This window comes from Choloepus didactylus, chromosome 6, assembly GCF_015220235.1.
Source record: "Choloepus didactylus isolate mChoDid1 chromosome 6, mChoDid1.pri, whole genome shotgun sequence".
NCBI classification, from domain to species: Eukaryota; Metazoa; Chordata; class Mammalia; order Pilosa; family Megalonychidae; genus Choloepus; species Choloepus didactylus.
The window spans coordinates 30,471,853-30,494,368 of NC_051312.1; the positions used below are offsets into that span (position 1 = coordinate 30,471,853).

The 22,516-nt window shown below is 39.5% G+C and overlaps 1 pseudogene; it reads right to left on the reverse strand.

Moving 5' to 3' along the window:
* Positions 1-15,001: 15,001 nt before the first annotated feature.
* Positions 15,002-22,084, reverse strand: LOC119538196 (annotated as a pseudogene).
* Between the last annotated feature and the right edge of the window lie 432 nt (positions 22,085-22,516).

Consider the following 22,516-nt stretch of genomic DNA (forward strand, 5'->3'; position numbering starts at 1 on the left):
ACACAAATTAAAAATAACAGTGAGTTACACCAAAAGTAAAGACTCATATCCTTCATAAACACAAGTACAAATGATTACAAGAAGATACTAACAAATCAAAACTATATTTTATGACCACTTGAGATTTATCCCATATATACAAGGCTGGATCAATATTCAGAAACAATCAGTATAATGCACCATATCAAAAGACTAAAGAAGTATAATCTTAAGATCATTTCAATTGATGCAAAAATACTTTGATGAAATTCAACTTTTAGTTACAATTTAAAAATAAAGAACTCTTAGCCCCTTAAGAATGGCATATAACTATCTAAGTATGATACAGGGTACCTCCAAAATCCTATTGCTAATACCACATTTATTCATGAAAATCTGAATACCTTCTTCCCAAGAACATGAAAAAAGAAAAGATGCCTGTTCCCAACACTCCTATTCGTCAGCAGCTGGAGGGCCTGTCTGATACACCAAGGGAACAGAGGAAACTAAAAGAAAAACGTTGGAAAGCCTGGAGTGAAATTTATTCATGGATGAAATAATTATATCCAGAGAAAATCTCTAAGACTATGCAAAAAGCTACAGTTACTAGTAAGAGAGTTTGGTAGATCACAGAATAAAAAGTCTAAATAAATCATGTATCTATATTATACCAACAAGAACATTTTGAAATCAAAAATTTTAAAGTATCATTTAAAATAGTACTAAAAACCATGAAATCCTTAGGTACAAAGCTAACATATATGTGCTGAAAACTACAAAATACTGGTGAAAAAAATCAAAGGAGATACAAAAATATGGAGCTGTACCGCACAAATGAATTGGAAGACATTCTTATTAATATTTCAAATCCCCACAAATTGAGCCACAATTTCAAAGAAGCTGAGTATACTTTTTATAGAGATTGAATAGCTGGTTCTAGAATTTATATGAAAAGAAGAAAAAAATAGAATAGCCAGAATAATTTCTAAAAAGAATAAAGCTCGAGGGCATGATTTCTAAATTTATTATACAGTGTTGTATATCAGAGAAAGGATAAACATATAGATCAGTAAAACAGTATATAGTCCAGAAATAGACTCAAACATACATGGGTAATCAACTTTTCATGAGGGGACAGAGTCAATTCAATGGAGAAATGGTAGTCATTTAAAAAAATGGATCAGCAATCATTAGACATACATTTGCAAAATTAAACTTTGGTCACTACCTTACTCCATGAACAACACTGACCCCCAAATCGATAATTAACATAAATGTTAAACCCAGTGCCATAAAACACTGACAACATTTTTGACACTTTGGGTTAGGGAAATATTTCTTACATACAACAAAAAAGTATGATTAATTAAAGAAAAACATTGATAAGCTGAACTTTATCAGAAGGGAATGAAAAGACAAAGAACAAAAAAAGAGAAAATATTTTGCAAATGACATGATAAAAGACTTGTTTTCACAATAAATAAAGAACTCTCAACTTTCAATAATAATAAAATTAAAAATTAAATATAAAATGGGCAAAAGATTTGAATGGACGTTTCATCAAAGAAGACAAATAACTAGCAAACAACATGCAGAAGAAAAGATAACATAAGCAGTCATTTAGGAAACACATGTTAAAACTGCAATGAGGTATCACTACACATTAATTTAAAGGTTTTTTTAAATTGACAATATCAAGTGTAGACAAACTTTCAGAGGAATGGGAAAATTCATTTGTTACTGGTGGCAAAGCAAAATTCTACACTTTGGCAGGTTGGCAGACTCACAAGAAACCAAATCGAAATTTACTACACAACTCAGCTTTTCCACTTCTTGGTAATTAACCGAGACTAACCAAAACCTATGTTCACATGCAAAAAGGCTGCTTCTGAATGTTTATACTATTTTTATTGGTAATTTCTAATAACTGGAAACAATGTAAACAGCTTTCAGTTTAAAAATGGATAAGGAAATTTAATGCATCCATAAGTTTGAGCACTGTTCAAGAATAAAAAGTAATGAATGCAACATGGACAAATTTCAAATGCATTATGCTAATTGAAAGAAGCAAGGCTCAAAGAACTAGATAGTTATAAATTTACTTTACATGACATTTTGGAAAAGGCATAAATGAAGGGACAGAAAGAGATCAGAGTTAACAAGGGCCTGGAAGTAAAGGGAGGGGTTGGCTATAAAGGGGCAAAAGGGAATATTTTCAGGTAGTGGCTCAATCTATATCAGGGTTGTGGTAATAGTTATACTATTTATATATTTTTCAAAATTCACAGAATTATGCAATTAAAGATGTGAATTTTGAGAGGCGGGGCAAGATGGCAGACTGGTGAGCTGTACGTTTTAGTTACTCCTCCAGGAAAGTAGGTAAAAAGCCAGGAACTGCGTGGACTGGACACCACAGAGCAATCTGTCTTTGGGCATACTTCATACAACACTCATGAAAACGTGGAACTGCTGAGATCAGCGAAATCTGTAAGTTTTTGCGGCCAGGGGACCCGCGCCCCTCCCTGCCAGGCTCAGTCCCGGGGGAGGAGGGGCTGTCAGCTCCAGGAAGGAGAAGGGAGAATTGCAGTGGCTGCTCTTATCGGAAACTCATTCTACTGATTCAAACTCCAACCATAGATAGACTGAGGCCAGACACCAGAGACTCTGAGAGCAGCCAGCCCAGCAGAGAGGAGACGGGCATAGAAGGAAAACAACACGAGAAGCTCCAAAGTAAAAGCAGAGGATTTTTGGAGTTCTGGTGAACACAGAAAGGGGAAGGGCGGAGATCAGGCCTTGAGGCGCATATGCAAATCCCGAAGCAAGGCTGATCTCTCTGCCCTGGGCACCTTTCCTTAATGGCCCTGGTTGCTTTGTCTATTAGCATTTCAATAACCCATTAGATCTCTGTGGTGGGCCGTTTTTTTTTTTTTTTTTTTAAATCCTTTTTGCTTTTTCTAAAACAATTACTCTAAGAAGCTCAATACAGAAAGCTTCAAAGAATTGAAATTTGGGCACGTCAAGTCAAGAGCAGAACTAAGAGAGCTCTGAGACAAAAGGCAATAATCCAGTGGCTGAGAAAATTCACTAAACAACACAACTTCCCAAGAAAAGGGGGGTGTCCGCTCACAGCCACCATCCTGGTGGACAGGAAACACTCCTGCCCATCGCCAGCCCCATAGCCCAGAGCTGCCCCAGACAACCCAGTGTGACAGAAGTGCTTCAAATAACAGGCACACACCACAAAACTGGGCGTGGACATTAGCCTTCCCTGCAACCTCAGCTGAATGTCCCAGAGCTGGGAAGGGGGAGCAGTGTGAATTAACAGAGCCCCATTCAGCCATCATTTGAGCAGACTGGGAGCCTCCCAACACAGCCCAGCAGCCCAGAACTGCCCTGGGGGGACGGCACTCACCTGTGACATAGCACAGTCATCCCTCAACAGAGGACCCGGGGTGCACAGCCTGGAAGAGGGGCCCACTTGCAAGTCTCAGAAGCCATACGCCAATACCAAAGACTTGTGGGTCAGTGGCAGAGACAAACTGTGGCAGGACTGAACTGAAGGATTAGACTATTGCAGTAGCTTTAAAACTCTAGGATCATCAGGGAGATTTGATTGTTAGGGCCACCCCCCCTCCCCGACTGCCCAGAAACACGCCCCACATACAGGGCAGGCAACACCAACTACACACGCAAGCTTGGGACACCAATTGGGCCCCACAAGACTCACTCCCCCACTCACCAAAAAGGCTAAGCAGGGGAGATCTGGCTTGTGGAGAACAGGTGGCTCGTGGACGCCACCTGCTGGTTAGTTAGAGAAAGTGTACTCCACGAAGCTGTAGATCTGATAAATTAGAGATAAGGACTTCAACTGGTCTACAAACCCTAAAAGAACCCTATCAAGGTCAGCAAATGCCACGAGGCCAAAAACAACAGAAAATTATAAAGCATATGAAAAAACCAGACGATATGGATAACCCAAGCCCAAGCACCCAAATCAAAAGACCAGAAGAGACACACCTAGAGCAGCTACTCAAAGAACTAAAGATGAACAATGAGACCCTAGTACGGGATATGAAGGAAATCAAGAAGACCCTAGAAGAGCATAAAGAAGACATTGCAAGACTAAATAAAAAAATGGATGATCTTATGGAAATTAAAGAAACTGTTGACCAAATTAAAAAGATTCTGGACACTCATAGTACAAGACTAGAGGAAGTTGAACAACGAATCAGTGACCTGGAAGATGACAGAATGGAAAATGAAAGCATAAAAGAAAGAATGGGGAAAAAAATTGAAAAACTCGAAATGGAACTCAGGGATATGACAGATAATATGAAACGTCCGAATATAAGACTCATTGGTGTCCCAGAAGGGGAAGAAAAGGGTAAAGGTCTAGGAAGAGTATTCAAAGAAATTGTTGGGGAAAACTTCCCAAATCTTCTAAACAACATAAATACACAAATCATAAATGCTCAGCGAACTCCAAATAGAATAAATCCAAAAAAACCCACTCCGAGACATATACTGATCACACTGTCAAACATAGAAGAGAAGGAGCAAGTTCTGAAAGCAGCAAGAGAAAAGCAATTCACCACATACAAAGGAAACAGCATAAGACTAAGTAGTGACTACTCAGCAGCCACCATGGAGGCAAGAAGGCAGTGGCACGATATATTTAAAATTCTGAGTGAGAGGAATTTCCAGCCAAGAATACTTTATCCAGCAAAGCTCTCCTTCAAATTTGAGGGAGAGCTTAAATTTTTCACAGACAAACAAATGCTGAGAGAATTTGCTAACAAGAGACCTGCCCTACTGGAGATACTAAAGGGAGCCCTACAGACAGAGAAACAAAGACAGGACAGAGAGACTTGGAGAAAGGTTCAGTACTAAAGAGATTCGGTATGGGTACAATAAAGGATATTAATAGAGAGAGGGAAAAATATGGCAAACATAATCCAAAGGATAAGATGGCCGATTCAAGAAATGCCTTCACGGTTTTAACGTTGAATGTAAATGGATTAAACTCCCCAATTAAAAGATATAGATTCGCAGAATGGATCAAAAAAAATGAACCATCAATATGTTGCATACAAGAGACTCATCTTAGACACAGGGACACAAAGAAACTGAAAGTGAAAGGATGGAAAAAAATATTTCATGCAAGCTACAGCCAAAAGAAAGCAGGTGTAGCAATATTAATCTCAGATAAAATAGACTTCAAATGCAGGGATGTTTTGAGAGACAAAGAAGGCCACTACATACTAATAAAAGGGGCAATTCAGCAAGAAGAAATAACAATCGTAAATGTCTATGCACCCAATCAAGGTGCCACAAAATACATGAGAGAAACATTGGCAAAACTAAAGGAAGCAATTGATGTTTCCACAATAATTGTGGGAGACTTCAACACATCACTCTCTCCTATAGATAGATCAACCAGACAGAAGACCAATAAGGAAATTGAAAACCTAAACAATCTGATAAATGAATTAGATTTAACAGACATCTACAGGACATTACATCCCAAATCACCAGGATACACATACTTTTCTAGTGCTCACGGAACTTTCTCCAGAATAGATCATATGCTGGGACATAAAACAAGCCTCAATAAATTTAAAAAGATTGAAATTATTCAAAGCACATTCTCTGACCACAATGGAATACAATTAGAAGTCAATAACCATCAGAGACTTAGAAAATTCACAAATACCTGGAGGTTAAACAACACACTCCTAAACAATCAGTGGGTTAAAGAAGAAATAGCAAGAGAAATTGCTAAATATATAGAGACGAATGAAAATGAGAACACAACATACCAAAACCTATGGGATGCAGCAAAAGGAGTGCTAAGGGGGAAATTTATAGCACTAAACGCATATATTAAAAAGGAAGAAAGAGCCAAAATCAAAGAACTAATGGATCAACTGAAGAAGCTAGAAAATGAACAGCAAACCAATCCTAAACCAAGTACAAGAAAAGAAATAACAAGGATTAAAGCAGAAATAAATGACATAGAGAACAAAAAAACAATAGAAAGGATAAATATCACCAAAAGTTGGTTCTTTGAGAAGATCAACAAGATTGACAAGCCCCTAGCTAGACTGACAAAATCAAAAAGAGAGAAGACCCATATCAACAAAATAATGAATGAAAAAGGTGACATAACTGCAGATCCTGAAGAAATTAAAAAAATTATAAGAGGATATTATGAACAACTGTATGGCAACAAACTGGATAATGTAGAAGAAATGGACAATTTCCTGGAAACATATGAACAACCTAGACTGACCAGAGAAGAAATAGAAGACCTCAACCAACCCATCACAAGCAAAGAGATCCAATCAGTCATCAAAAATCTTCCCACAAATAAATGCCCAGGGCCAGATGGCTTCACAGGGGAATTCTACCAAACTTTCCAGAAAGAACTGACACCAATCTTACTCAAACTCTTTCAAAACATTGAAGAAAATGGAACACTACCTAACTCATTTTATGAAGCTAACATCAATCTAATACCAAAACCAGGCAAAGATGCTACAAAAAAGGAAAACTACCGGCCAATCTCCCTAATGAATATAGATGCAAAAATCCTCAACAAAATACTTGCAAATCGAATCCAAAGACACATTAAAAAAATCATACACCATGACCAAGTGGGGTTCATTCCAGGCATGCAAGGATGGTTCAACATCAGAAAAACAATCAATGTATTACAACACATTAAAAACTCGAAAGGGAAAAATCAATTGATCATCTCAATAGATGCTGAAAAAGCATTTGACAAAATCCAACATCCCTTTTTGATAAAAACACTTCAAAAGGTAGGAATTGAAGGAAACTTCCTCAACATGATAAAGAGCATATATGAAAAACCCACAGCCAGCATAGTATTCAATGGTGAGAGACTGAAAGCCTTCCCTCTAAGATCAGGAACAAGACAAGGTTGCCCGCTGTCACCACTGTTATTCAACATTGTGCTGGAAGTGCTAGCCAGGGCAATCCGGCAAGACAAAGAAATAAAAGGCATCCAAATTGGAAAAGAAGAAGTAAAACTGTCATTGTTTGCAGATGATATGATCTTATATCTAGAAAACCCTGAGAAATCAACGATACACCTACTAGAGCTAATAAACAAATTTAGCAAAGTAGCGGGATACAAGATTAATGCACATAAGTCAGTAATGTTTCTATATGCTAGAAATGAACAAACTGAAGAGACACTCAAGAAAAAGATACCATTTTCAATAGCAACTAAAAAAATCAAGTACCTAGGAATCAACTTAACCAAAGATGTAAAAGACCTATACAAAGAAAACTACATAACTCTACTAAAAGAAATAGAAGGGGACCTTAAAAGATGGAAAAATATTCCATGTTCATGGATAGGAAGGCTAAATGTCATTAAGATGTCAATTCTACCCAAACTCATCTACAGATTCAATGCAATCCCAATCAAAATTCCAACAATCTACTTTGCAGACTTGGAAAAGCTAGTTATCAAATTTATTTGGAAAGGGAAGATGCCTCGAATTGCTAAAGACACTCTAAAAAAGAAAAACGAAGTGGGAGGACTTACACTCCCTGACTTTGAAGCTTATTATAAAGCCACAGTTGCCAAAACAGCATGGTACTGGCACAAAGATAGACATATAGATCAATGGAATCGAATTGAGAATTCAGAAATAGACCCTCAGATCTATGGCCGACTGATCTTTGATAAGGCCCCCAAAGTCACCGAACTGAGCCATAATGGTCTTTTCAACAAATGGGGCTGGGAGAGTTGGATATCCATATCCAAAAGAATGAAAGAGGACCCCTACCTCACCCCCTACACAAAAATTAACTCAAAATGGACCAAAGATCTCAATATAAAAGAAAGTACCATAAAACTCCTAGAAGATAATGTAGGAAAACATCTTCAAGACCTTGTATTAGGAGGCCACTTCCTAGACTTTACACCCAAAGCACAAGCAACAAAAGAGAAAATAGATAAATGGGAACTCCTCAAGCTTAGAAGTTTCTGCACCTCAAAGGAATTTCTCAAAAAGGTAAAGAGGCAGCCAACTCAATGGGAAAAAATTTTTGGAAACCATGTATCTGACAAAAGACTGATATCTTGCATATACAAAGAAATCCTACAACTCAATGACAATAGTACAGACAGCCCAATTATAAAATGGGCAAAAGATATGAAAAGACAGTTCTCTGAAGAGGAAATACAAATGGCCAAGAAACACATGAAAAAATGTTCAGCTTCACTAGCTATTAGAGAGATGCAAATTAAGACCACAATGAGATACCATCTAACACCGGTTAGAATGGCTGCCATTAAACAAACAGGAAACTACAAATGCTGGAGGGGATGTGGAGAAATTGGAACTCTTATTCATTGTTGGTGGGACTGTATAATGGTTCAGCCACTCTGGAAGTCAGTCTGGCAGTTCCTTAGAAAACTAGATATAGAGCTACCATTCGATCCAGCGATTGCACTCCTCGGTATATACCCGGAAGATCGGAAAGCAGTGACACGAACAGATATCTGCACGCCAATGTTCATAGCAGCATTATTCACAATTGCCAAGAGATGGAAACAACCCAAATGTCCTTCAACAGATGAGTGGATAAATAAAATGTGGTATATACACACGATGGAATACTACGCGGCAGTAAGAAGGAACGATCTGGTGAAACATATGACAACATGGATGAACCTTGAAGACATAATGCTGAGCGAAATAAGCCAGGCACAAAAAGAGAAATATTATATGCTACCACTAATGTGAACTTTGAAAAATGTAAAACAAATGGTTTATAATGTAGAATGTAGGGGAACTAGCAGTAGAGAGCAATTAAGGAAGGGGGAACAATAATCCAAGAAGAACAGATAAGCTATTTAACGTTCTGGGGATCCCCAGAAATGACTATGGTCTGTTAATTTCTGATGGTTGTAGTAGGAACAAGTTCACTGAAATGTTGCTATATTATGTAACTTTCTTGGGGTAAAGTAGGAACATGTTGGAAGTTAAGCAGTTATCTTAGGTTAGTTGTCTTTTTCTTACTCCCTTGCTATGGTCTCTTTGAAATGCTCTTTTATTGTATGTTTGTTTTCTTTTTAACTTTTTTTTTCATACAGGTGATTTGAAAAAAGAAGGGAAAGTTAAAAAAAAAAAAAAGAAAAAAAAAAAAAGAAAAAAGACAAACAAGGGAAAAAAAAAAAAAAAAAAAAAAGATGTAGTGCCCCCTTGAGGAGCCTGTGGAGAATGCAGGGGTATTCGCCTACCCCACCTCCATGGTTGCTAACATGACCACAGACATAGGGGACTGGTGGTTTGATGGGCTGAGCCCTCTACCATAAGTTTTACCCTTGGGAAGACGGTTGCTGCAAAGGAGAGGCTAGGCCTCCCTGTATTTGTGCCTAAGAGTCTCCTCCTGAATGCCTCTTTGTTGCTCAGATGTGGCCCTCTCTCTCTGGCTAAGCCAACTTGAAAGGTGAAATCACTGCCCTCCCCCCTACGTGGGATCAGACACCCAGGGAAGTGAATCTCCCTGGCAACGTGGAATATGACTCCCAGGGAGGAATGTAGACCTGGCACCGTGGGACGGAGAACATCTTCTTGACCAAAAGGGGGATGTGAAAGGAAATGAAATAAGCTTCAGTGGCAGAGAGATTCCAAAAGGAGCCGAGAGGTCACTCTGGTGGGCACTCTTATGCACACTTTAGACAACCCTTTTTAGGTTCTAAAGAATTGGGGTAGCTGGTGGTGGATACCTGAAACTATCAAACTACAACCCAGAACCCATGAATCTTGAAGACAGTTGTATAAAAATGTAGCTTATGAGGGGTGACAATGGGATTGGGAAAGCCATAAGGACCAAACACCACTTTGTCTAGTTTATGGATGGATGTGTAGAAAAGTAGGGGAAGGAAACAAACAGACAAAGGTACCCAGTGTTCTTTTTTACTTCAATTGCTCTTTTTCACTCTAATTATTATTCTTGTTATTTTTGTGTGTGTGCTAATGAAGGTGTCAGGGATTGATTTAGGTGATGAATGTACAACTATGTAATGGTACTGTAAACAATCGAAAGTACAATTTGTTTTGTATGACTGCGTGGTATGTGAATATATCTCAATAAAATGATGATTAAAAAAAAAAAAAAAATGTAGCTTATGAGGGGTGACAATGGAATTGGGAAAGCCATAAGGACCACACTCCCCTTTGTCTAGTTTATGGATGGACGAGTAGAAAAATAGGGGAAGGAAACAAACAAACAGTGTTCTTTTTTACTTTAATTTCTCTTTTTCACGTTAATTATTATTCTTGTTATTTTTGTGTGTGTGGTAATGAAGATGTCAGGGATTGATTTTGGGGATGAATGTGCAACTATGTAATGGTACTGTGAACAATCGAACATACGATTTGTTTTGTATGACTGTGTAGTATGTGAATATATCTCAATAAAATGAATATTAAAAAAATTGAGCTAGGATGAAAAATAAAAAAAAAAAAAAAAAAAAAAAAAAGATGTGAATTTTGCACTGTGTGAATTGTATCTTATTTACAAAAAAACTTGAAGATTCCCTATCTTCAAACACCAAGTCCTTGGCAAATACAATAGAAGGCAAGATTCTATTTACAATAGCAACAGAAACAACAAAATCCAAAACACCATACTGACCTAAAATTCCCCATTGCACTTATCACCAAGTATTGAAAGATCATCAATTTCAGAAGCAATCCAGTTAACAATGAATGGTCCTTTAACAAATGCAATTGCTCTTAAAAGAGTAAGTGGTCATAATGACCATTTATTCCTTAAATACTTATTCAGCCTTTACTCTATGCCAAGCTTAGTTTTATGTGGTGATGATGTGATAGTGAACAAAGGAGGCCAAGCCTCTATTTCATGGAGTTTACTTTCTAGTTAGGGAAAAAGAGACAATAGGCAAATAAATCAGATACACCATAATATAAATGCTGTAAAGAAAATGTAACAAGGGATGGATTAGAGAATAAAACAATGGGATGGAGGATGGCTTTACAATGGTTGGTTAAGGAAATCTCTCTAAGGAGTGAATATTTGAACTTCAGACTGAGTGATGAGGATAAGACAGCCATGTGAATTTCTAGAAGAGGAAGATTCCAGGGTAGTAAGAAGAGTGAGTACAAAGGCACAAGTCTTGAAGGAGGCTACTGTGAGGGAAGAAGAGGTCACATGGGTGAGTGTGACCAGATGAGGTCACAGATGAGTGTTTGAGTGGGGAGCAAGTGGGCAGAGCCTCACAGGTCATGCAAAGGCCAATTACAATTTAGAGTAATCGTGATGTAACAGAGAGCTTTCCTTTTACTAATCAGCTTAGCTCAGCTGCTCTAAGTGAATGCAAGGGCTTTTATGTGGGGGAAAATGGTAGTTTAAAGAAAGAAGGTCATGAAGAGTTCAGGTGGAGGTCAATTCTGCAACTACACCACAAAGTCCACCAAAGAACAACTGCTAGAAAGGACACACAAGTCTTCTGGGCAAAGATGGTGCTTAAGTACACATGTTTACTTCTCTTCAGCAGAATCACCATCCTGGTTAAATCAAATTCTTCATCTCACAACCATAAAAATGGCTTCTAATTATTTTACCCATGTCCTTTTAACTTATGTCCACTCAACCCTGGACATGGTTAGATGAACACTGAAAATTCTTGCTCTTGAGTTTCTTTTGACACCCAGTCTAAAGAGGCCTCCTGCCTCCCTGAGTTACTCTCTATCACTCAATTCCCCTCACCAGCTTTTTTAAAGCATATTTCACTCTCTGAATTGATCTTGATATACGTTTACTTATTTATTGCCAAGGTCTCTCCACTAGAAACTGCTTAAAAAGGTAGGCTCTGTACAGAACTTCCATTTGGGGTGTTAGAAATTTGTTAGTAATGGATGGTGTTGATGGTAACACAACAGTGTGACATTAATTAAGATTATTAAATTGCATAATTGAAAGTGGTTAAAGTGGGAAAATTGCATGTGTTTGTATGTTACCATAATAAAAATAACCATTAAAAAAACAAAAATCCAACTTGGAGCATTCTCTAACTCTTCTCACCTCAAGTAAGTTATATAAATTGCCCAAGCTTCAGTTAGTCTTCCATAAACCAAGAATAATAATATGCATTTCATAAGTGTCTTAGAGGATTAAAAAGGCAATGACTTCAAAGTAACTGAATACTGTCATATATAAATACAAGCTTAATCTACAATTACTATTATTTTATATCTTTCATATTTGACATAAAAAAATCACTAAATGTTGTGGTCTTTTGCTAACCTGATTTTAATTTGGGAGACATTCTGATTTTAAGGTGAATTTTTCAGAATATTAAATTCACTCATCTTGTATTTATTTTATTGGCTGTACTCTGAGAAAATATATTTGTACCTCATGGCCTCTTGATATTGTATCAACATAGAGTTGAATAATAAGTGCAAATCATTGATTATTAAAACTCAGACAGGAAAGGGAAACTGATAAAGAAATGAGGGAGGCAACAAATACAGTGAGATTCATTAAGCACATATTGAGTGCCAGGCACTTTACTGGATGCCTGAGCATATTAGCTGGTCTAATGCTTAAAATAACTGTACAAAATAGGTACTATCATTTCATGGTACATATGAACCAAGATTAAAATAAACCTCAGACCATTTGAAATGTACACAGTTACATAAACTACTAAGAAGGAATTCAGTCCTAGTTCTGCTGACTCCAGAGCCCTAAATTCTCCCCCATCATCTGGAACTCTACTGCCTACAAAACTTCCAGAAGCTGAAAAATGCCCATAAAGTGAATAATGTCCTTGCATGGAGTTCAAGGGAAAACCTAAGTGACAATGGATTGATCCTACCAGAAAGGACCTTATTCATGTAAGGATTCAGGAACTAAGACAAGCTCCACGGAGGCCCTGACCTGGATGGAATAAGGCTCCTCCTCTCTCTAGAAGATAAATCAGCCCAAATCAGACACATACAGATGTTGTAACAGACTCAAACGATATTTTTTTCCTTTTAAAATGAAATCATATTATGCTTGCTACATGCCAGCCATTATCTTAATTATTTAACATATGCTAGCCCATGATTTCCAGAGATAGAACATTATAATATTAAAAATGTCCAGTCTTCCAAAAAAAAAGAGAGAGAATGAGACATGCAATGAGACAAGATAGTATAGCTCATTCTCAGGAAAAAGAGAAATTAATAGAAACTGTCCCTGAGCACACAGGCATTGGAAGAACTAGAGAAAGGCATTCATTTAACTGTTACATATGCTCAAAGAACAAAAAGAAACCATGGACAAAGAAACAAAAAAGCCCAGAAGAATGATGTCTCACCACAATAAGGAGTATCAACAAAGAGGTAAAAGTTACAGAAAGGAACCAATTAAAAATTCCGGAGCAGAAAGCAAAATACTGACATGAAGAACTCTCTAGAGGGATTCACCAGAAGTTTTGAGCAGGCAGAACAAAGAATCAGGGAACTTGAAAACAGGTTAACTGACATTGCGGGAAGAGTTGCTATATGGGTCCTCATGGGAACATAGGCTCAGGAACAACAGATACTTTCAGCACATGATCACTGTATTAGCTACCCAGCACAAAGGGTACAAAAGAGCAGGGGAAGAGATCCCATCATAGCCAGTCCTCTAGGGAGGCCAACAGCTCAGGTCAGGGTCAGTGGATGGTGGCCCCGCACACCTGGCTTTGCAACTGAGATGAGTGAAGCCCCTGCTGCTCCAGAGTTAGGTATTTTTCCACCCCAGGGGGAGGGAGCCCTGCCACTGAGCAAAAAGCATGTTTCAAGCAAATTTTGTATAGAGTTGCTGCACTGGCAAACAACTTGGGAGGCTTGTTCTCAGCTTCCAGGTTTAAGGTATTGTCAAATCTATCCCTTAGACCTACCTTCTTCCCTGGCTGTGGAACTGAAACATATTGAGGCATCTGTATATGTAGAAAAGGAGGAGGATATGCAAGGGTGGGGAGATGGCCACTAGGTGTGCCTCTGACTTCCCCAGCCGTCCATCCCTAGGCCTTTTGACCAGACCTAACCTACTCCTCTGCATTATCTTCCACAACTTAAGCCACTTCCCACCTCTGACTCAAAGGTGGAGACAGGTAGAGCCGAACACCAATGCCTGCAGCAGATTAGAGGATTTCACCTACTCCAAGGAAGGTAATCAGGACTACCTGGAGAAACGGTTGCATCCATGTCTGCCACCACCCCCCCACCATGGTCCACCTGAAAAAGTTGTATATAGAATGTTTTTGTACCTATTGCCATTGGATTTTTTTTTCCTGGTTAAATAATCAAAAGGACCCTCTATTTTAAATGTAGATAGCATCATAATTCATAAAAATAATTTATAATACTTAAGTGCTTTTTAAATCTTGTCTTATAAATGAGCTTTCTGAAGTTAAAAGTAACATGGATTCAATAAGGCTTTTTAAATTATCAATTTAGGACATATTAAACCAATGATAATAGTAAGTAAAAAATATAACTTGTCTCCTATGAAGTCTTCTAAGGAAGGAAATCGTGATAATTTTCCTGCCAAATGCCATTCCATTATTAAAGAGATTAAAAAGAAGCATACATGAATTTGAACAGAAATGCCAAATGCCTTCATTTGGTTCTTTGTACAAAACGAAGTCTTTAAAGTTGAAATTCTCTTCTATAAACAAGAAATTCCTTAACAGCAGCTCAGAAACAACATTAATATCTTCGTGAAATGGACTTCACCTGCTACTGATGGTAACACTGTTCTCCAATCTCTAATATATTTGCTGTCTCATCTCTGCTAACTTTTCCAAGCATCTCCATAAGACAAGAAAATGCTCATTCTCTCAAAGATAGTTCTATCCAAATAGGAAATCAGTTCAGGGCTTTTCTTCTACCATCAATAGTCTTCATAAAGCACCACATTTTACAGAGGAGGAAACACCTATGGAATTGCATCATTCCAGTCTGAGGTCTCCACCTTAACCTGCCAAATGCCACCGTTGTGAAGAGGAGTCATCACAGGTTGCCATAGCAACACAGACTTTCTGACTCAGCGGATCAACCACTGACAGGCATTGTCCAACTGACACCTGGTAGAGCCAATTATTTTTCTCAAAAGTCCTTGGTTGAGATCCTCCTGACTCATGGCACGTCATGAGTCATGGTGGGTTTGATGAGTGCATCTCTGACATATACAGGCAAAGGAGATTATTTTAAGCCAGTTCATGCTCTTCATAAACCCACATCTGATTTGGGTCACTATAGTCACACACAGTAAGCACTATAAGACCTTCCTTCTGAATTGGGTGACCTTGTGCCTCCAGACATTTGTTGGTTTTGAGGTGATAGAGCCTTTCACATTGAAGAACTTTGGGGCATTTTGGCCCTCTATTAATAAAAATGAGTTGCTGTGGTTTGGCCTTGGGCACAGATATCTGTATCTGTGGGTAAATGTATTCGTTAGGGTTCTCTAGGGAAACAGAATCAATGAGTGCTGTCTCTGATTATCAAATTGTAAAAGTGATTCACTCAACTGTGGGTATGCACGAGTCCAAATTCTGTAGAGCCATCAACAAACTGTCAACTCCAAGGAAGATGTCTGATGAACTCCTCAGGAAACGAACTGGCAACTTCAACTAACTCCTCAGGAAATGCTTCACTGGGCAGCCAAAGAAGAAGTGAAGGTCCTCTATCTGTCTTGCTTATAAGTCTTCAACTGTTTAATTGGATTAAATCCAGCCAATTGCATTCTCTCATGGTGGAAGGCACGCCCTTTGGTGAGTTAACAGTCACAGCTGCAGTCAATTGACTGATGATTTAATAAACCAGCCTGTTCATTTATTAACCAGCCTCAAACATCCTCACAGTAATTGTTAGGCCAGTGTTTGCTTGACCAGACAGCTGGGTCACCCGACCAAGTTGACACATGAACCTAACCATCACAGTCCACCCCTTGTCAACTTGGCAGTTATACACATCACCTAAAACCATACCTTCAAAATGAACATTACAGCTTATGCCATATGATAAGGGGATAAGACAGAGAAGAAAGCAAAGATATTTGCTTTATAGACAAATACAAACGTAATCATAACAAAACGAGGAGGAAACATTCATGTCATCATAGTCCTCGTTTCTGTAACTGGTCACATGGCCATAGTTCATATTCATCACGACCTTCTTCTACTATCCATTCCATGTTCCCTTTACCCTCAGCAAGTACTTCAGCTGGCTGTGGTTCTTTGCCTGGTGGGGTGACCCAAACCTTCATTCCTGAAGTTTCTTGGCCATTGGTAGTCCTGCCTGAATTGGGTTGTTGCAGATTTCCATTGACTTGAATCACAGGGCATGGCAGTACTAAGAGGCACCCTAGGGGATCTCCTGTATTCCAGGAAAACTCTTCTTTACTTCCATTGTGTAGTTGCAGTGCTATTTTCCCTTGATAGTCAGGATCAATCACCCTAGCCAATACAGTAATCCCCTTCCTTGCCTGTTGATTCAGAGGCATGAGAAGCCCAAAGTGGCCAGCTGGCAGTCTTAACTTCCAGTTCAATGGGATTATTGCTGTGTTTCCTGGTGGAAGCACTCCTCCTTTTGGAACCAAGACCTGTAGACCAGCAGAGCTTAAGCTTGCAGGGACAGGAAGCAAAAATTTTCCTAGTGGATCACTAGGAGTGATAGTGAGTGGTGCCACTCCTGTTTCCACCCCTTGATTCCTGGACCCATGAATCCTGGCTATGGGAGAAACAGCACCATAGAGTGGACGCTGATTCAGAGCATACACAGCCTCCTGGAGAACACTGCCCCAGCCCTACAAGGTATTGCCACCTAGTTGGCACCGTAATTGAGTCTTCAACAGGCCATTCCACCGTTCTATTAACCCAGCTGCCTCTGGATGATAGGGAACATGGTAAGACCAGAGAATTCCATGAGCATGTGCCCATTCCCTCACTTCATTTGCTGTGAAGTGGGTTCCTTGGTCCGAAGCAACGCTGTGTGGAATACCATGACGGTGGATAAGGCATTCTATAAGTCCACGGATTGTAGTTTTGGCAGAAGCATGTCGTGCAGGGAAGGCAAACCCATATCTGGAGTATGTGTCTATTCCAGTAAGAACAAATCGTTGCCCTTTCCATGATGGAAGTGGTCCAATGTAATCAACCTGCCACCAGGTAGCAGGCTGATCACCTCGGGGAATGGTGCCATATCAGGGACTAAGTGTGGGTCTCTGCTGCTGGCAGATTGGACACTCAGCAGTGGCTGTGGCCAGGTCAGCCTTGGTCAGTGGAAGTCCATGTTGCTGAGTATGTCTATTCCAATTATGCATTCCAGCACTGGGGCAATAACCACAGAATGGGTCCAGGGACCCACTGGACCCACTGTGAGACAGACCTGAGCTAAAACTGCATCGATCACCTGGCCTCCATAAGCCCCAACTCTGACTGGTGGACCAGAGTGACGTTTTGGGTCTCTGGGAATTAATGTCACTTCTGAACCAGTGTCTAATAAACCATGAAATATCTGATCATTTCCTTTTCCCCAATGCACAGTCAACCTGGTAAAAGGCCTTAGGTCCCCCTAGGGAAAGCTGGAAGGAGGATTAACAGTATAAATTTTTGGCAGTGTAACAGGGTCCTTCCCCAAGGGTTCCTGGCCTTCCCTTCATTCAAGGGGCTCTGAATCTGTAAACTGTCTCAAGTCTGGGAATTGATTAAGGGGCCGTTACTCTGTTTTTGTAATTCAAGGGAGACTTTTGTTCACGTGACCTAGAATTCTTCTGCCTATATAGTTCAAACAAGAATTTAGTCAATTGCCCATCTATTTTACTACTTGGTACTCCATGATCCACTAGCCAACACCATAAGTCTCTGCGAGTCATATTATTTTGATTGCTGCTTTGAGCCTGTTTTCCATTATGGTAGCCATGCCCACCTTGTCTGTGGTGATTAACTGCAGCCACTTGGCTTCTATCGACCCAGGACCCGATTATCCCCATTGTGTTTAAGGATTCCAGCTCTGTGACAGCAGTTCCTACAGTAACATCTGACCTACAGAGAAGGGCGACCACAGAGCTCTTCAGGGATGATGGAGCTAGTTTCACAAATTTATTCCTCATAGACCTGGTAAAAGGTGTATCCTCTGGACATTCCAGGGCTGTGTGAGCAGGTTTTCCATGATAAATCCACTCTAACATTCCAATCTCTCTAAGCCTTTGAATCCCCTCCTCCACATTGTACCAGGGCAGTTCTAGCATTTCAACCTCTGGTAATGCCGGCCACCTTTTGATCCATGTTTCAGCCAGCCACCCAAACTGTTAACATCCTTTCTAACCCCTCGAGCTACAACATTGAATGCAGAATCGCTGCTTAGTGGGCCCATGTCAGTAAATTCGGCCTGATCTAACCTTATATTCCTTCCACCATTCTCCCACACTTTTAATATCCATTCCCACACATATTCCCCTGGTTTCTGTCTGTATCAGTTGGAAAACTCATACAGTTCCTTTGGAGTATAGTGTACCTCTTCATGGGTCACACTTTGTATCTCACCCTTTGGGGCCTGTTGGGACTTTAGCCTAGTTATAGGTCTTGAAGCAAAAACTGGTGGTGGGGGTGGGTCATGAAAAGAGTTAGAATTATCTCTCAAGCCATTCACCTCAGGACATTCTGTTGCATTTTCATCTCTTAAAACAGGATTAATCTCTTCAGACAGAGTGAGGGCTGCTTCCTCAGGGGAGGTGATTACAGGATTAGCAGGCACTGAAGGGTTAATCTCCTTAGGTGGGGGTTGGATGGCAGGCTCCTTAGGGCAGACTGGAGGTAGGGAAGCTGTTTCCCCAGAACAGCCCTCTACAGGTAAATCTAACAATGACCCAGCAGAATCCAGGGTTCCAATGTCCTCACTGCCATTATTATCAATCCATATGTCCCCATCCCAAGTTTCCAGATCCCATTCTTTTCCAATCAATGCCTTTACTTTAACAGCAGACACCCTGAGAGGTTGAGATTTTAGTTTACGTTGTAAATTTGCTACTCGCACAATGAGAGACTGCATCTGGTTTTCAGAAACTTCCAGTCTGCAGGCACAGGACATAAGATTTTCTTTCAGGGCACACATGGAAACCTTTACATCTGTCATACGGCATTTAAGTTTTGAATTTGAAGCCTTTAGCTCATCCCTTTCTCTTACATCTTTATCCAAAGATCTAAGAGCAGCCAGCCAACTTCATTATACCTCTTAATACTGCAAAACTCCGTGAAGGTGTCGAAAACACTGTCACCCAGAGCCTTGCTTCGTACTAGAGTATGATTAGGAGAATCAAATGGTGCTATTTTGCGTATTTCCTTTGCCAACTCATGCCATGGACTGTCAGTGCCCTCTTGATTACTGGAAATAGAGTCACTAGTGCCTCTGAATCTAATCAGAGTAGAAAACAAATTGTAAAAGCCCATTTTAAGATTCTGTTTCTCAAGAACCGCTCCCGGTACCAAGTTATATTAGTTAGGGTTCTCTAGGGAAACAGAATCAATGAGTGGTGTCTCTGATTATCAAATTGTAAAAGTGACTCACGCAACTGTGGGCACGCACAAGTCCAAATTCTGTAGAGCCGTCAACAAACTGTCAACTCCAAGGAAGATGTCTGATGAACTCCTCAGGAAACGAACCGGCAACTTCGACGAACTCCTCAGGAAATGCTTCACTGGGCAGCCAAAGAAGAAGTGAAGGTCCTCTATCTGTCTTGCTTATAAGTCTTCAACTGATTAATTGGATTAAATCCAGCCAGTTGCATTCTCTCGTGGTGGAAGGCATGCCCTTTGGTGAGTCATCAGTCACAACTGCAGTCAACTGACTGATGATTTAATGAACCAGCCTGTTGGTTTATTAACCAGCCTCAAACATCCTCACAGCAATTGTTAGGCCAGTGCTTGCTTGACCAGACAGCCGGGTCACCTGGCCAAGTTGACACATGAACCTCACCATCACAGTAAATATTATCCAAATATCATTTAAATGATCTACGATCCAACTTCTTTCTCAATTATATATCCTCACTAATATTTCCATAGCTTTTGGTCTTCAGATCAGGTCATAAGAAAAATATTATTTCTTAAATTCATCCAACCATACATGTGCCAGCCTCAAAGAGTTGTGTGTCATGGTGCCCTAGCCTTTGGGAGACCCATATGGTTGTTTTTCCAGAGAATGTGTCCTACTCTAGAGCAAGAGATGAGAAGAGCTTACCTCTACAGATCCAGATCCAAAATGATATTCCCAAATTTCCTCCTCCCCAGATATCCATGCCACTGTCTTACTGTCCAAGTTCATCTAAAAAGTGTCTGTTCACAGTAAACAATCCCCCAGTAAGTAACTTTATTGGTGCAGTTATCTCCTTCTGGTCCTTCTAACTCAGAGGACCAAAATCCCATTTAAAGTGTAGACCTCAATTGAATCTTTTTTTTAACTTTATTTATTTAAAAAATTTAAAAAATTAAAAATAAAGCATAGCAAAGGAATGAGAACATCAAATATCCTGTAATAATTTCATTGCCTCCAATATCCTAACATAGCATGAGAAATTTATGAACCATAGTCATTCCTGAGCATTCCCATATCATTAAGATTACCCTCAATAATTCGTATTAGATTATCATTCCTCCTTCACTAGCTGCTGCCTATCTCTAGGTCCCCTATATTCTACAATATAATACATTTGTTTTAAATTTTTCATGGAGTTCACATTATTGGTTACATAAATATCTCTCCTTTTGTAGCTGACTTATTCCACTCAACATTATGTCCTCAAGGTTCACCATGTTGTCATATGTTTCACGACCTCATTCCTTCTTATTACTGCATAGTATGCTATTGTATGTATGTACCACAGTTTATTTATCCACTCCTCTGATGTAGGACATTTAGGTTGTTTCCATCTCTTGGCAATTGTGAACAATGCTATGAGCATTGGTGTGCAAATATCTGTTTGTGTCACTGCTTTCAGGTCCTCTGGGTAAATACTGAGAAGTGAAATTGCTGGATCATAGGGTAACTCAATACATAGTATTTTTAGGAACTGCCAAACTGTCTTCCAGAGTGGCTGAACCATTATATAGTCCCACCAGTAAAGAATAAGAGTCCCAATTTCTCCACATCCTCTCCAGCATTTGTAGATTCCTGTTTGAATCTTCCTTATACAGCAGGGGAGGAGCTGTACATGAGCATATCAGCACTCATAATATCAATCACTGGGCACACCATAGTTTTACAGTCTTCCTGGATTGCAGCCAGCAAAGGCTGTAGCCACATCTCATTCACTTCACAGTGGCTATCTAGCAATACAAGAATTTCTACTATAGCATGTACTGCTCCAATCTTTCTTCCTCAAATCAATCCCTCAGGCTTCTTATTTCTTATTTCTTTAGTTTTTCCAGGGAGCTGTTTTGGGATATGTTCATCTAGTTCTCCTTTCAAGTCATCAAAATCACAATCATCGTAATTAGGGTAGGATAATATCATGAAGAAGATGTGCTGGAGTCCCATCTATGACACGGTGCACTGTCCAGAGCAAGGCAAAGAAAGCTTCATTTTAGAAACAAATAACAATGCTAGCAACTGGAAGATCAGTTGGATAAGTCTTTTCTTTATATACTGCATTCCTTGTATCTGGCACATCTCTATGGTAGCCCAAGTGGTTACTAATAAGCATATTAAATGCATGTTTCTGATACCCCAAGTCTTTCAAGTTCTGATCATGTTCATTAAAAATCATACCCAATTCAGGGGAGAGTTTCATGTTGCTTTTTCCTGGATCATCAATTTGATTATCTATCATGTCACCAATATCATTTACTTTGGACTGTGGCTCTAATACTTGACTTGGACTGCAAGTAAAATGAAGATAGAATTTTCGGGGGAAGGGTCTATGGGGCCCATACCCCTTGATGGGCTCATTCTTATGTGGTTGAGTCACTTCACTGAAGTTGAAATAAACAAAGACCAAAGCCATTCAGGTCATGATTTAAAAGGCATCCACAACAAAAAGATTGAATTGCGACGCTTCCCATTATAGACCTTGCATAGCTGAAGTGCATTTTCAATTTCCTTTTAGTAGTTTCCAACTGTTTTCTCTTAAGTATACTTGGTATTACAAACCAGATGCAGGCAGCCCAGGATCATGGTCTTCCAGGACTCGGATTGTGGCCTCTTCTCTCCTGCCATAGCCCCCGCCGTTGGATTTTAGTTACCTCCTGTTCCAACTCCCCTGGATATTAACCCACGTACAGTAGGAGATGTTAACATTAGCACATATGCCTCCTTGGTGGGCTAAGAGATAGTGTAAGGTAATGAGATTATCAAGCACTACTTTGGCTAGAGCGTCTAATGATATTTGGTGAACTTAAAGGTCTTGTGCTATGAAATCAAAATGTCATTCAAGGTGGCTGAGAGATTGTGTATTTTGTTCATTGGCACTTATTTCCAGCCAGGGTGACAATGAT